Source organism: Pyrus communis, chromosome 11 (genome assembly GCF_963583255.1).
Source record: "Pyrus communis chromosome 11, drPyrComm1.1, whole genome shotgun sequence".
Taxonomy (NCBI): domain Eukaryota; kingdom Viridiplantae; phylum Streptophyta; class Magnoliopsida; order Rosales; family Rosaceae; genus Pyrus; species Pyrus communis.
This window is the reverse complement of record NC_084813.1, coordinates 26,377,976-26,390,571: the sequence shown is the minus strand read 5'-3', so window position 1 is coordinate 26,390,571 and position 12,596 is coordinate 26,377,976. Positions and strand designations below refer to the sequence as shown.

At 37.6% G+C, this 12,596-nt stretch overlaps 1 pseudogene; it reads right to left on the bottom strand.

Moving 5' to 3' along the window:
- Positions 1–6,152: 6,152 nt before the first annotated feature.
- LOC137749214 (desmethyl-deoxy-podophyllotoxin synthase-like) overlaps positions 6,153–12,596 on the bottom strand; it is an 11,998-nt pseudogene continuing 5,554 nt past the window's right edge.

Genomic DNA, 12,596 nt, shown 5'->3' with positions numbered 1-12,596 from the left:
CAACTAATAAGCAAAACCTTTGGAGTGAGGTTGTAACAAGACCACTCGCTGTTAGCTCTACTCAATTATATTTAGTGTTTATTCATCAATATTTTACCTAATTGTATAAGTATAAAATCGTTGTCCGCTTACGTTGTAACACACAAATTAGATATATAGCTTGCACACAATCAAGTGTCAATCAATAATTGATCAATTTTAATGTGATCAAATTAATTAGGCAACTGACTTGTTTGTCCATAACCACAAGTTTAGTAATAAGTCTAACATCTTTGGTTAATATATTTGTGAATATATTCAATATATATATATATATATATATATTTGTGAATAATAATGTATAAAATGAGCTTATCTAATATGATTTTTCCCTAAAAAATTGTCACTATCTGCATATTTATAGATTATTTGCCCTTCCACCAACACTCCAAACTTGTTTTCAAGAACCTTTTTTCACACTAATACAGTATGATGCATGGCATCTTTCATGTAAATAAAATTAAGCGTAGTGACATTCTAAGATTCAAACAGTCCACTCTATTTAATGGAATAAGGCTTTATTATTGTTATTTCATTTGGATTAAGTAGTGGTTTACATTTTGAACTAGTTGTCACATGTAGTCTCATTCTATTACCTACATGAACTGACTATTCATATTCAACAACTATAAAAAAACATCGGTTGGAATCATGATCGATGAATATGTTATCATGATCATTTTTGTATTTGTCTGCCTAACAAACCAAATAATTATCGGATTCAGTGCAAATTAAGTATGATCGCGATCACATCATTGACTTAAAGTGTAATTATAAATATTTTACTTAAAACATAATTATAAAGTCTTTCTTCATGTATTGTAGCACACAAGTTAAATATATAACTTGCACATATTCAATTGCCACCCAATAATTGATTAATTTTTAATGTGATCAATTGATTGGTATTCAAATTAGGCAATTGACTTGTTTGTCCATATTCTATAACCACAAGTTTGGTAATAAGTCTTAACATTTCTTTGTCAATAAATTCTAGTAAGATTAATATATATATATATATATATGTATATATTAGAGTTGGTTTTGACTTGTGAATAAAAATGTTTAAAATTAGCTTTTCTATCATTATTTTTCCCTAAAAAATTGTCAGTATCTGCATATTTATAGATTACATGTGCCAATCATAATAAAAAGAGACTCATTACCAAACTTGTGGTTGTGACATCCCACATCATCCGAGGAAGTGATTCTTAAATGTATATTCTCATTCCTACCTAGCATAAGGCCTTTTGGGAGCTCACTGGTTTCGGGTTCCATGGGAACTCCTAAGTTAAGCGAGAAGGGGGCTAGAGCAATCCCATGATGGGTGATCCACTGAGAGATTACTCGTGAGCTCCCAAAAACAAAACCGTGAGGGAATGGTAAGCCCAAAGCGGACAATATCGTGCTACGGTGGTGGAGCGGGCCCGGGAAGTGGTCCTCCCCGGGCCGGGATGTGACTGTGGTTATGTGGATTGAGTGGAGGTTTAATTATCTTTTCATTTTGGGCGTTTCATGTTGATTAAGTTGAGGTTTAAATTTTAAATTAGGGCTTGTTTGAAAGAATATTTAAAATGACAGAAAACGTTTTTAGAGAAAATATTTTTGGGTTTCCAAAACAGTTCAAGTGTTTTTCCATACTAAATATTATGTTCTATTATCTACATAAACTGACTATTAATATGCAAGAACTAGAAAAAACATCGGTTGGAATCATGATCAACGAATATGTTGTCGGGGAAACAGAAAGGGAAATTCAAAGCTTCACTTACCAATCAAGTGGAGTAGGAGTAGGTAGGTGCTATGGGTTTTGGGTTGCATCATGTATGCTGTAATGCTAAATGCTACAGCGACCGCCATGGCCAGACCTGATACAATTGATGTCGACAAACAATCTGCGTTGGACTAGGATGCTCTTTTTTCCTTTTTCTATCCTCTTTTATCTCCTTCTCTCATATTTTTTATTTTGTCATTCTTTTTCTATAAAAAAAACTAATATAATGCTTTGACAAGGATACAAATACGGGGATACGACAAGATGGGGATACATCAAATTTCTAAAAACGAGAACACGATATTTCAGGGATACGGCTATTAAAAATATGTATAAATAAATAAATAAATATATCCATACCACTACACAATAATATATTATAATATAAAAAATACAATAATATTATAATAATAATACAAAAAGTTAAAAACAGAAAAGCAAAAGCTTCATCAGATTGGAATGGACTATGGGGTAGTGGAATGGGTATTATAATATATTATTGTGGGTAGAGGTAATATTAGTTTCAAGTTTCATAAAAGTAAAAGGCTTCTTATGGCTGATTTGGTATTCCTGTGCTTTGAGAAAAAAGTTACTTCTGCCGTGTTGTAAGAATAAGCAGCTGTGAAATAAAGCAGCAGAGTGTTTGGTAAACTTTTTTGTAAAAGTGCTTTTGAAAAGAAAAAAAAAAAACAGTATTATAGTGTTTTGTAAATTTTTATGTAAAACAGATGTGAAAAAAAAACCGGTTTTTGAAAGCTGGGTTTTGCAGCTTCTTATTTTTGGCTTTTTTCACCCAAAACTGTGAAAAAAAACTGAAGCTGAATGTTTACCAAACACAAAAACAACTCCCATCTTTTTTATACCAGCTTTTTTCGGAATCACCTTAGTACCAAACTAAGCCTTAATCAGATTAAACTTTTAGTTTCAGTTTCAAAGATGGGTTTCAGTTTCAGTTTCAATTTCAATTTCAGTTTCAGAGATGGGTTTTGTGACTTGTCCTCGGGGAATCAGATTAAGGCTTCGAATGGGTTGAATCAGTAAAGCTGAGGAGTAAGATCAGGAAAGCATCGGATTCGAAACTATTAACAAAGTGAAAACGAAAGCTCACCACTCATCAGGAGTTGCAGACAGAGACGAAGGAGACGATGGAGCAGTTGTAGACGGAGAAGATGGAGACAACGACGCAGTTGCAGACGGAGACGATGGAACAGTTGCAGATGACGGTCAATGGTATTTGTGAAAGTCTCCCAAGCAGAGTGATTTCTGAGGTTCGAGATGTAAATCCGAATTTTTTTTTTTTTTCTGATTATCATTCGATTTTAGAGTGATTTAAGTTAGCTAAGTTCAATCAATCATGATTCTGTGTAGATTTATTATGATTATTTTTTATTTTTTTTCTTCTGATTATCCTCTTATTTTAGTTTCAAACGTATCCGAAAAGTAGGATACTCGTACCTGGATAATACAATACGCGTATCTCATCAATTCTAAACGTATCCCTTCACTCCAATATGTATCAGGCACGTATCCACGCATATCCTCCCTGTATTCGTATCCTCAACGTGTCAGATATGGAATACGGTGGCTTTCTCCCATGTCCATCGTATATAAAATGTTGACGTGGATTAATTGTGACTATTTAAATAGGAGGGGAGAAAAAAAAAGAAGGAAGAGAATCCATCTCCATCTGCATTTGGGGGACATAGCTGCTCAGTACTTGGCTTTGGGTAGGTACATCATACATACTTTATAATGCTAATAGGCACAGCACCATGTACTATGATGTTGAAGTTTGCAGAAGCTTGTGACATAACTGATGCAGAACCGAGTTACAAGAACGAGTGAGATGAGCTAAGAAAAGACAACAGAAAGGTGTTGGAGATAACCAAGTAGAAAATGGTTACACAAATGAGAGTCGAGAATGGTCGACTCGCAACTAAATTAACACAGAATTCTGAATTAGAAAATTCAGTTTATGAGTGTGTGAATGAAAGAGACCATCATCGAAGCTACTTGCAATTCTTGATTTATGTATAAATATATAGGTAAATTGTCAATTTAGTCTTTGAATTATTACCTGAATGAAAATTAAGTCCTTAAATTATTTTTTTTCAGAAAAATCAATCATTGAATTATAAAAATCCGTCAATTACATCCGTAATATTAGATTCGAAATTACTAATTTTAATTTTCCGTTAATTTAAGTCAGGAGTTACTTGCATGTGATACATATTAGAGGGTAGATTGGTAATTTTCCATAAAGAAATAGTGTATCAAGTTAACTTTGGAGGGTAAATTAGACATTAGATTTGCAACCTATATGTAATGTTCAGGGTTTATAGGCGACAAAATGACATCTATGCTCTAAAATGTGTTAAGTGACTTAAGTTGATGAAAAACTGGATAAAATAACTTTGAATATAATAGTAATGATGAAATTAGCAATTTTTAATGAATTTAGGGACTTATTTTACTTAAAAAATAATTCAGGGTTCAAATTTAAAAGATTTAGTTGACCTTTTTTTTTTCTTCTTGTTTTTAATAACTCTTAAAGTGATAATTATTAAGAGCAATGCTAGGTTGACCAATTTTTAACTAATTTTGCAAACTATGTGATGTATCACCAATAAGAAATAATCATGTTAATCAGCACTTAAGTAATAATTCAATCATCAACAACCACATCATATAGTTTAAATAAATAGTCTCTCTAACCAATGGCGGATCTAAAATTCTAACATCGGGTGGTCCTAAGTAAGGTATGTTAGGCACTAGTTGGTCGGCGGGTTGGAGCTTAATGCCTATGCGACTAGACGGGCCTAGGTAGGGGCTTAAGCAAATTAAATAAGTAAATTTATTACATAACATATAAATAAATGTATTTACATTTGAAAAAATTTACTTGTATTGAAATTTTGAGTTTATTATATTAATTAAGTTTATTATTTACTTCGTCACATATACAAAATATCATAATTTTTGTTTTAGTATTTTAGTAAACTTGATGGTATGAGATGAAAGTTCAAGTGATTACGAGTTTTTAATACTTTACGAAATATTTTTCAAATGTCGTATAAATTATAATGAATTATAAAAGAAATAACGGTGTAAAATATATGATATAAAACGTATTGGTTGAGTAATACATTTTTCCTTTATTAATTAAAAAGTTAAGTTGCACAACCATTTTGGACAATTAAAAAAAAGAATAATGGAGGGTTGGTCAAATGGGAAAATGAGAGAAATTTTTTCTTCATTGTTGAAATCAAGGTCGAAGAACAACAGAGTCATAGTGGTCTTATATGTATTCCTTTTCGCCTGAAATTACATCTTTCTTCTTGGTTAGGTGGTCCTAGCACGTCCTCACAAAAGCTTATTTGGACTTCCGGGTGGTCCCAAGTCCATGCATGGATCCACTAGTGTCCCTAGCATTACTCAATTGTCCCCAGCATTACTCAATTATTAATTAATCATTCGGATAAAGGATGTGAATTTGTGTATAGATATCTCACCAGCTCAAAAGTGTAAATTTGAGCATGTGCTCTTGTAAGAGTGTCTAAGCATTCACCTAATTAGGCTGTCCTACCTAAGTTTTTCTTCATATCAAATTCAATTTAAAAAACTTAAGACGCAAATTTTCATATTACACAAGTGGAGATAGATTTACCAAAATGTCTCATACTAGCTAAATCAAACTGGACCGCACCGTTTAATAGTTGATTGATTTGATTGTATTCGAGAGTACCAATCCAAATCGTCCAACTAGCGCCCGCCCTAGAGTATTAATACCATCTCTAACTTTTTGATGAATATTTACTCATATATTATGAATAATTAGTCCAAATTTAGCACACATTTTGAATAAGTAAAATACATTATCTATCAGCAAGATACCAAGAATCTTTAAACTATTTTGAATATTGGAAAGACAAGTACCGACATCAATAAGGATTAGTACGTATCATCAACGTACTAAGTAACATTCATCAAAAGAACACATACAAGTACATATATTATTGATCTGAATAATACATCTTCCAGACACATATTATACATTAATCATGGCTTATTACGCAAGTGCTAAATGAAAAGACCAGAAGAGCGCCCTAAAGCATTACATTTAAACAATCTGCAAACTGCAGGGATGAAAATCGTTGCACTCGAAAATATGGGAACGAAAGTGGGACATTACGAAGAGTGATGGGACTGAAAACGTGTTTTAGCCTGTAAAAGAGGGAATACACAAGTGAATGAACAATTGATACATGATACACCAGAATGGAGTTGAGTTATTGGTCATTCATGGCGACAAAACGCCAAGTCACTCTGACTTACAGAGTTAGGTAAAGTGTGGGGTGGCAATTACGTACAACGCATTCTTTCTCCTACAGCTCAGTCCAAACCTCTCCGCCATGTCAAGTTCATCTAGATTCATCCCATTCGCTAGTTTCCAATTGAAGCGGTTGAGCAATTCAGCAAGAACAAGTTCAATCGTGGTAACACCAAAGGACATGCCTGGACATATTCTTCTGCCGGCCCCAAACGGAATGAACTCAAAGTCAAAACCCTTAAAGTCAACGGAAGAGCCATGAAACCTCTCTGGCTTAAAACACTCAGCATCTGCTCCCTACATCTTTGGGTCTCTTCCTATTGCACATAGATTAATAATTACTTTTGATTTAACTGGTACATTGAATCCGCTAATTTGAACTGTGTCCCTTGCTTGTCTTGGGAGAAAAGGGGCTGGAGAGCGTAACCTCAGAGTCTCCTTCACCACTGATTTCAAGTAGTCCATTTTTAGAACATCTCTTTCTTCAGTAACTTTGTTTTTTCTTTCCTTCAAATTGGAGGACTAATAGAACTTTTACGGAATGTTTCTTGTATTACTTATTCTGAAATATATATATGTACAATCTACGTTCCACAAGGAAACAAAAGCTTTAATACAAACCTACTTAAAAAAGACTCCTATTATTTACATTCCTTTTTTCCTAATATTGACTCATGATCAACACTCCCCCTGAAGTTGGTGCATAGATATCACATATGCCCAACTTGACAAGTGAGTCATCAAACTCTCGACTACATACTGCATGAGTTAGAACATCTGCAAGTTGCTCATCTGAATTCACAAACGGGATTGATACAATCTTCCTTTCAAGTTTCTCTTTAATAAAATGTCGATCAACTTCCACATGTTTTGTTCTATCATGCTGTACCGGATTATCAGCTATATCTCTCGCTGACTTATTATCACAGTATAGTCTCATGGTCTCCTTTGGCTTGAACCCAAGCCCCTCAAGAAGTTTTCGAAGCCAGAGAAGCTCACAAATGCCGTGAGCCATCCCTCGAAACTCGGCTTCAGCTAAGGATCTTGATACTACCTTCTGTTTTTTACTTCTCCATGTGACTAAATTGCCTCCTACAAAAGTAAAATATCCCGAAGTAGACCGTCTGTCACCTATACTTCCTACCCAATCAGCATCCATGAACCCCTCAATCCTTAAATGTCCATGCTTCCAATAGAGAACTCCTTTTCCAGGTGCAGACTTTAAATAAGCTAAGATACGCATAACAGCAGCCATATGATCTTCACTCGGTGAATGCATAAATTGACTTACTACACTTACTGCATAGGCAATATCTGGTCGTGTATGAGCTAAATAAATTAGTCTCCCTACAAGTCTCTGATATCTCCCCTTATCAACCGATTTCTGATTCGGATCCAAACATAGATGATGTTTTTCAACAATAGGAGTATCAACTGGCTTACATCCCAGCATACCAGTTTCTTTTAACAAATCCAAAACATACTTACGTTGTGACAAGAAAATACCTTTCGACGATCGAGCAACTTCGACTCCAAGAAAATACTTCAAATCCCCTAGGTTCTTCATTTCAAACTCAGCCGCAAGATTTCTCTGCAGCCTTGAAATCTCATCACAATCATCCCCAGTAATAATCATGTCATCTACATAGATGATTAAGGCCGTCACTTTTTCCTGTCTCCGTTTGACAAACAATGTATGATCAAAATGACTTTGGTAATACCCAATCTTTTTCATAACTTGAGTAAACCTATCAAACCATGCACGAGGCGATTGCTTAAGCCCATAAAGAGACTTACGCAACCGACATACTCCGGTACTTCTACCAGCACTGTACCCAGAAGGAAAATCCATATATACTTCTTCCTCCAAGTTCCCATGAAGAAAGACATTTTTCACATCAAACTGTTTTAATGGCCAGTTCATATTAGCAGCTAAAGATATCAGAACTCGTACCGTATTCATCTTGGCAACCGGAGAGAACGTTTCTTGATAATCTACACCATATGTTTGGGTGTATCCTTTAGCTACCAACCTTGCTTTGTACCTGTCGATTGATCCATTGGCTTTGTATTTGACAGTGAACACCCAACGACAGCCAACTGTTTTTTTTCCCTCTGGTAAAGACGTCACCTCCCAGGTATTATTCTTCTGTAGCGCCAACATTTCTTCATCCATTGCATTTGCCCATTTTTGATCCTTTATAGCCTCATCCACATGGGTTGGTACTCGAGTAGCCTCCATATTGTCCACCAAAGTCTTGCGCTCTGGTGCAAGACCATTGCATGAGACATAGTTGGCTATTGGATACTTCACTTTGCCTTCCGGAGAAAACCTGTTAGGAGGCACACCCCGATTTTGTCTCGGTGGCAGCTTATATGTATTTACATCATTACTTGTATTCGTTACATAATCATCCACAATACTTACCTCAGGTATATCCAGAGAAGATTCATTGGGCAGCACTGTGGAGCTAGAGAGAGAGGGGGGTACATTAGTAGGCTCGTCAACAACCTGTCCTGACTGCATGCTGCTCTCGATGACTGTTGGAGATTTATCACTCTCGGGATTACTCTCATCTGGAACCGGTCCTGACTGCATGCTGCTCTCGGCAACAATTGCAGATTTATCATTCTCGGCATGTATAATCACTGCCCCATTATGCACGGCATCAACCACAAGGATTCCTTCCAAGTCCAACCATTTCAGATCATCACTAGAGCTCTCCCCCTGGGAATCTGAAGATGAAGATACGGGAGCATAAAAATACTCTGATTCAGAGAAGGTCACATCCATGGTAACATACATATGACGAGTCGCAGGGTGATAACATTTATATCCTTTTTGGTGAGAGGAGAAACCAACAAACACACAGCGAAGTGCACACGGATCCAACTTAGTGCGATGAATTTTCTGAATATGCACGTACGCCACACACCCAAAGACCCGGGGTTGGAGAGTATGAGAAGACACCACAGGAACATGTTGAGTGAGGACTTGAAACGGAGTTTGAAAATGAACCACCCGAGAGGGCATACGATTAATCACGTAGACGGCATAAGTAACAGCTTCAGGCCAAAAAACCTTAGGAACAGAAGCACCCAGAAGTAGTGCACGTGCCGTTTCTAAGAGATGGCGATTTTTCCGTTCAGCCACCCCATTTTGCTGTGGAGTATAGGGGCAAGTTGTTTCATGGAGAATGCCTTGATCACCAAGAAACTCTGACAACTCACGATTAATATATTCACCACCATTATCAGAACGAAGAACTTTAATCACAGAGAAGTATTGGGTCCGAAGCATTTGAGAAAAGTTCCGAAATACCATACCAACATCACTCTTATTTTGTAACACATATAGCCACGTCATACGAGTGCAATCATCAACAAACGTAACAAACCACTTAATCCCAGAAGAAGTAACAACCGGAGATGGTCCCCAAACATCAGAGTGCACAAGTTCAAACGGTAAAGCTCTTTTATTCATACTAGGCGGAAAAGAAGCACGATGGCTTTTAGCAAGAATGCATACTTCACAATGTAAGTCTGATTCATTTATTCCACTAAATAAACTAGGTAACATATGCCTTAAATACCCAAAAGATGCATGGCCTAACCGACAATGCAACAACCACACTGCTTGTAAATTACTAGACCGGGACGCGCGAACTGCATTTGCTCTTCCAGAAACGACGTCGTCCACGTAGTACAACCCCTCTCTCTTAGTGCCACGCCCAATTATCTCCTTGGTCTGAATATCCTGGAGTAGACAAAAAGACGGATACATTAGAACAACACAATCCAATTGGTCAGTAACCTGTGGTATGGATAATAGGTGATGAGATAAAGACGGAACAAGTAAGCAATGATGTAAGGGAAGTGACAGGGTGAGATGCACAGTGCCGGCACCACACACGGGTGCCAAAGTACCATTGGCAGTGGATATATTTTTCCGGTGAGATGTAGTCATGTATTGAAACATATTTTTATCATATGTCATATGATCCGTTGCCCCAGAGTCCAGAATCCAACCTGTATGGTGCTGTTTCTCGGAGACTAAGAGAACATGTCCCATGGTACCTGTGTCGGACGACGAGGCACCCTGAGTACGAGTCAACAAATTCTGACCAGAGTCACTGGGGCTAGGCACGGCTTCCTGAACAGTGGGTGTAGCCGCAGCAAGGGAGGCACGGCCGCCACTGGACCCGGCTGCTCCACGCTCCTTGGCACGCAATTTTTTCTTTAACTCTGGGAACCAATCAGGCACTCCATGCTTAGTAAAGCATGTATCCTCAGTATGACGGGTTTGTCCACAGAAATTACACTTCAAATCATCTTTATTTTCTCGGTTGAAGGGACGAGAATTTAAAGATTGATTAGAAGAATTACTAAAACGATTTGTACCAGCCGGCCGAGAGATCATTGCCATGGACGGCAACCCTCCTTGATTGGTACTTCCACCCATCATGGTAGCATGTCGTTGAGCTTCACGTCGAACAACAGAAAACACCTCCTCAACAGAAGGTAAAGGTTGAGTACGTAAAATATCACTACGCACTTTATCAAACACATCATCCAATCCCGCCAAAAAAGCGTATACACGATCAATCTGAACTTCTTCTCGAAGCGTCTTGAGATCCACAGCACATACCATCCGGATTGGTCTCCGCTGATCTAACTCCTGCCAAACGGACTTGAGATCAGCATAATACACACCAACTGGCCGACCCTCTTGACGGAGTCTGAACGATTTAACCTTTAATTCATAAATCTGAGAAATATCTGACCCATCATAGTAGGTCCGAGCTACCTCTTCCCACACTTCTTTAGCAGTACGTAGGTGAATGAAAAAACCCATAATAGTAGGTTCCATGGAGTTGATCAACCACCCTTTTACTATTGCATTCCCTGTCTCCCACGTCTCATACTCAGCACTAGCCTCAGCCGGCTCCTTGATACTCCCAGTCACAAAGCCCTTCCTACCGCGTCCAGCGATGTGCATCTCCAAAACCTTGGACCAAAGAGGATAATTTGATCCATTTAACTTCACGGTATTGGGTATAGCAGATGCATCACTCTGAATAACGATAGGATTCACGACTTGATTATTGGTTGAGTTATTGCCCTCTAACCGCATCACGCCACTGCCTCCTGAGTCCATTCGGTGTTGCTCACCAAATCACCAAATCAACCCAACAAACAACACGATACTACATACACGCAACCACACCACACAGACAAAAAACTGTGCAGTACACACAACCACACCACACAGACAAAAACTGTGCAGGACACGGCAGAAGAAAAAAAAACTGTGCAGAGAACACAGAAACTGTGCAGGACACGGCAGAGAACACAGAAACTGTGCAGGACACGGCAGAAAAGTCCAACACACACCACACAGAAAAAAAAACTGTGCAAAGAACACAGCAGAGAAGTCCAATACAATACTACGTACACGCAACCATACCACACAGACAAAGAAACTGTGCAGAGAAGTCGGCTCACACTGTTTTCTGCAGAAAATTTGCAGAAAAAACGCAGGCACCCACGCACAGCGGAACACACTAGGGTTTCGGCCTGCTCTTGATACCAAATAGAACTTTTACGGAATGTTTCTTGTATTACTTATTCTGAAATATATATATGTACAATCTACGTTCCACAAGGAAACAAAAGCTTTAATACAAACCTACTTAAAAAAGACTCCTATTATTTACATTCCTTTTTTCCTAATATTGACTCATGATCAACAGGACTAACTGTCTCACTTCAGCTTGAACCCTCTTCATGACTCTTGGGTTTCTCATCAACTCTAACATTGCCAATTCTAAGGTAGTAGCTGAAGTCTTGCTTCCTGCACCGAAGATGTCCTGCATGTAACAAATTTTTTTTTTTAACTGAGTTAGACCGTAAGGATGACATTGGTGTGTGGAACAAAATGTGCAGCATGACAATAATTGATTTTCAATGTGCGGGACCAAAATCATGCATGAGTTTCGAAAATGCTAGCAACCATTGGTGATAAAACCCCCTTCATATATTTGTATTAACTGATGAATGAAGACGAAGATGAGATGTTTACAGTACAACAAAGCAAGCCTACATTACTCACCATAATGATATCTTTGATCTGCTTGGTTGTGAAGTTGAACTCCGCCTTATTGGACTCTTTAAGTTTTAGAAGTACGCCAACAAAATTTTCCTCATCCGCTTTGTCATTGCCTGCTGTAGTAGTACTAGCACTACTGATCTTCAAGTCCCCTTTGGATCGTTTGATCCTATGATCGTTGATGACATTTTCGAGAATCGTACCAAGCTTGCTTTGTACGTCTTTCATAGCAGGGATCGACCCAGTAATGAACCCATGGAAACAAATCAGGAAGATCAAACCCACTAGCAAGTTTGGCTGATTCGTCTAGTATCGAAAGGAACTCCTTTTGGTCTTTGCATTTC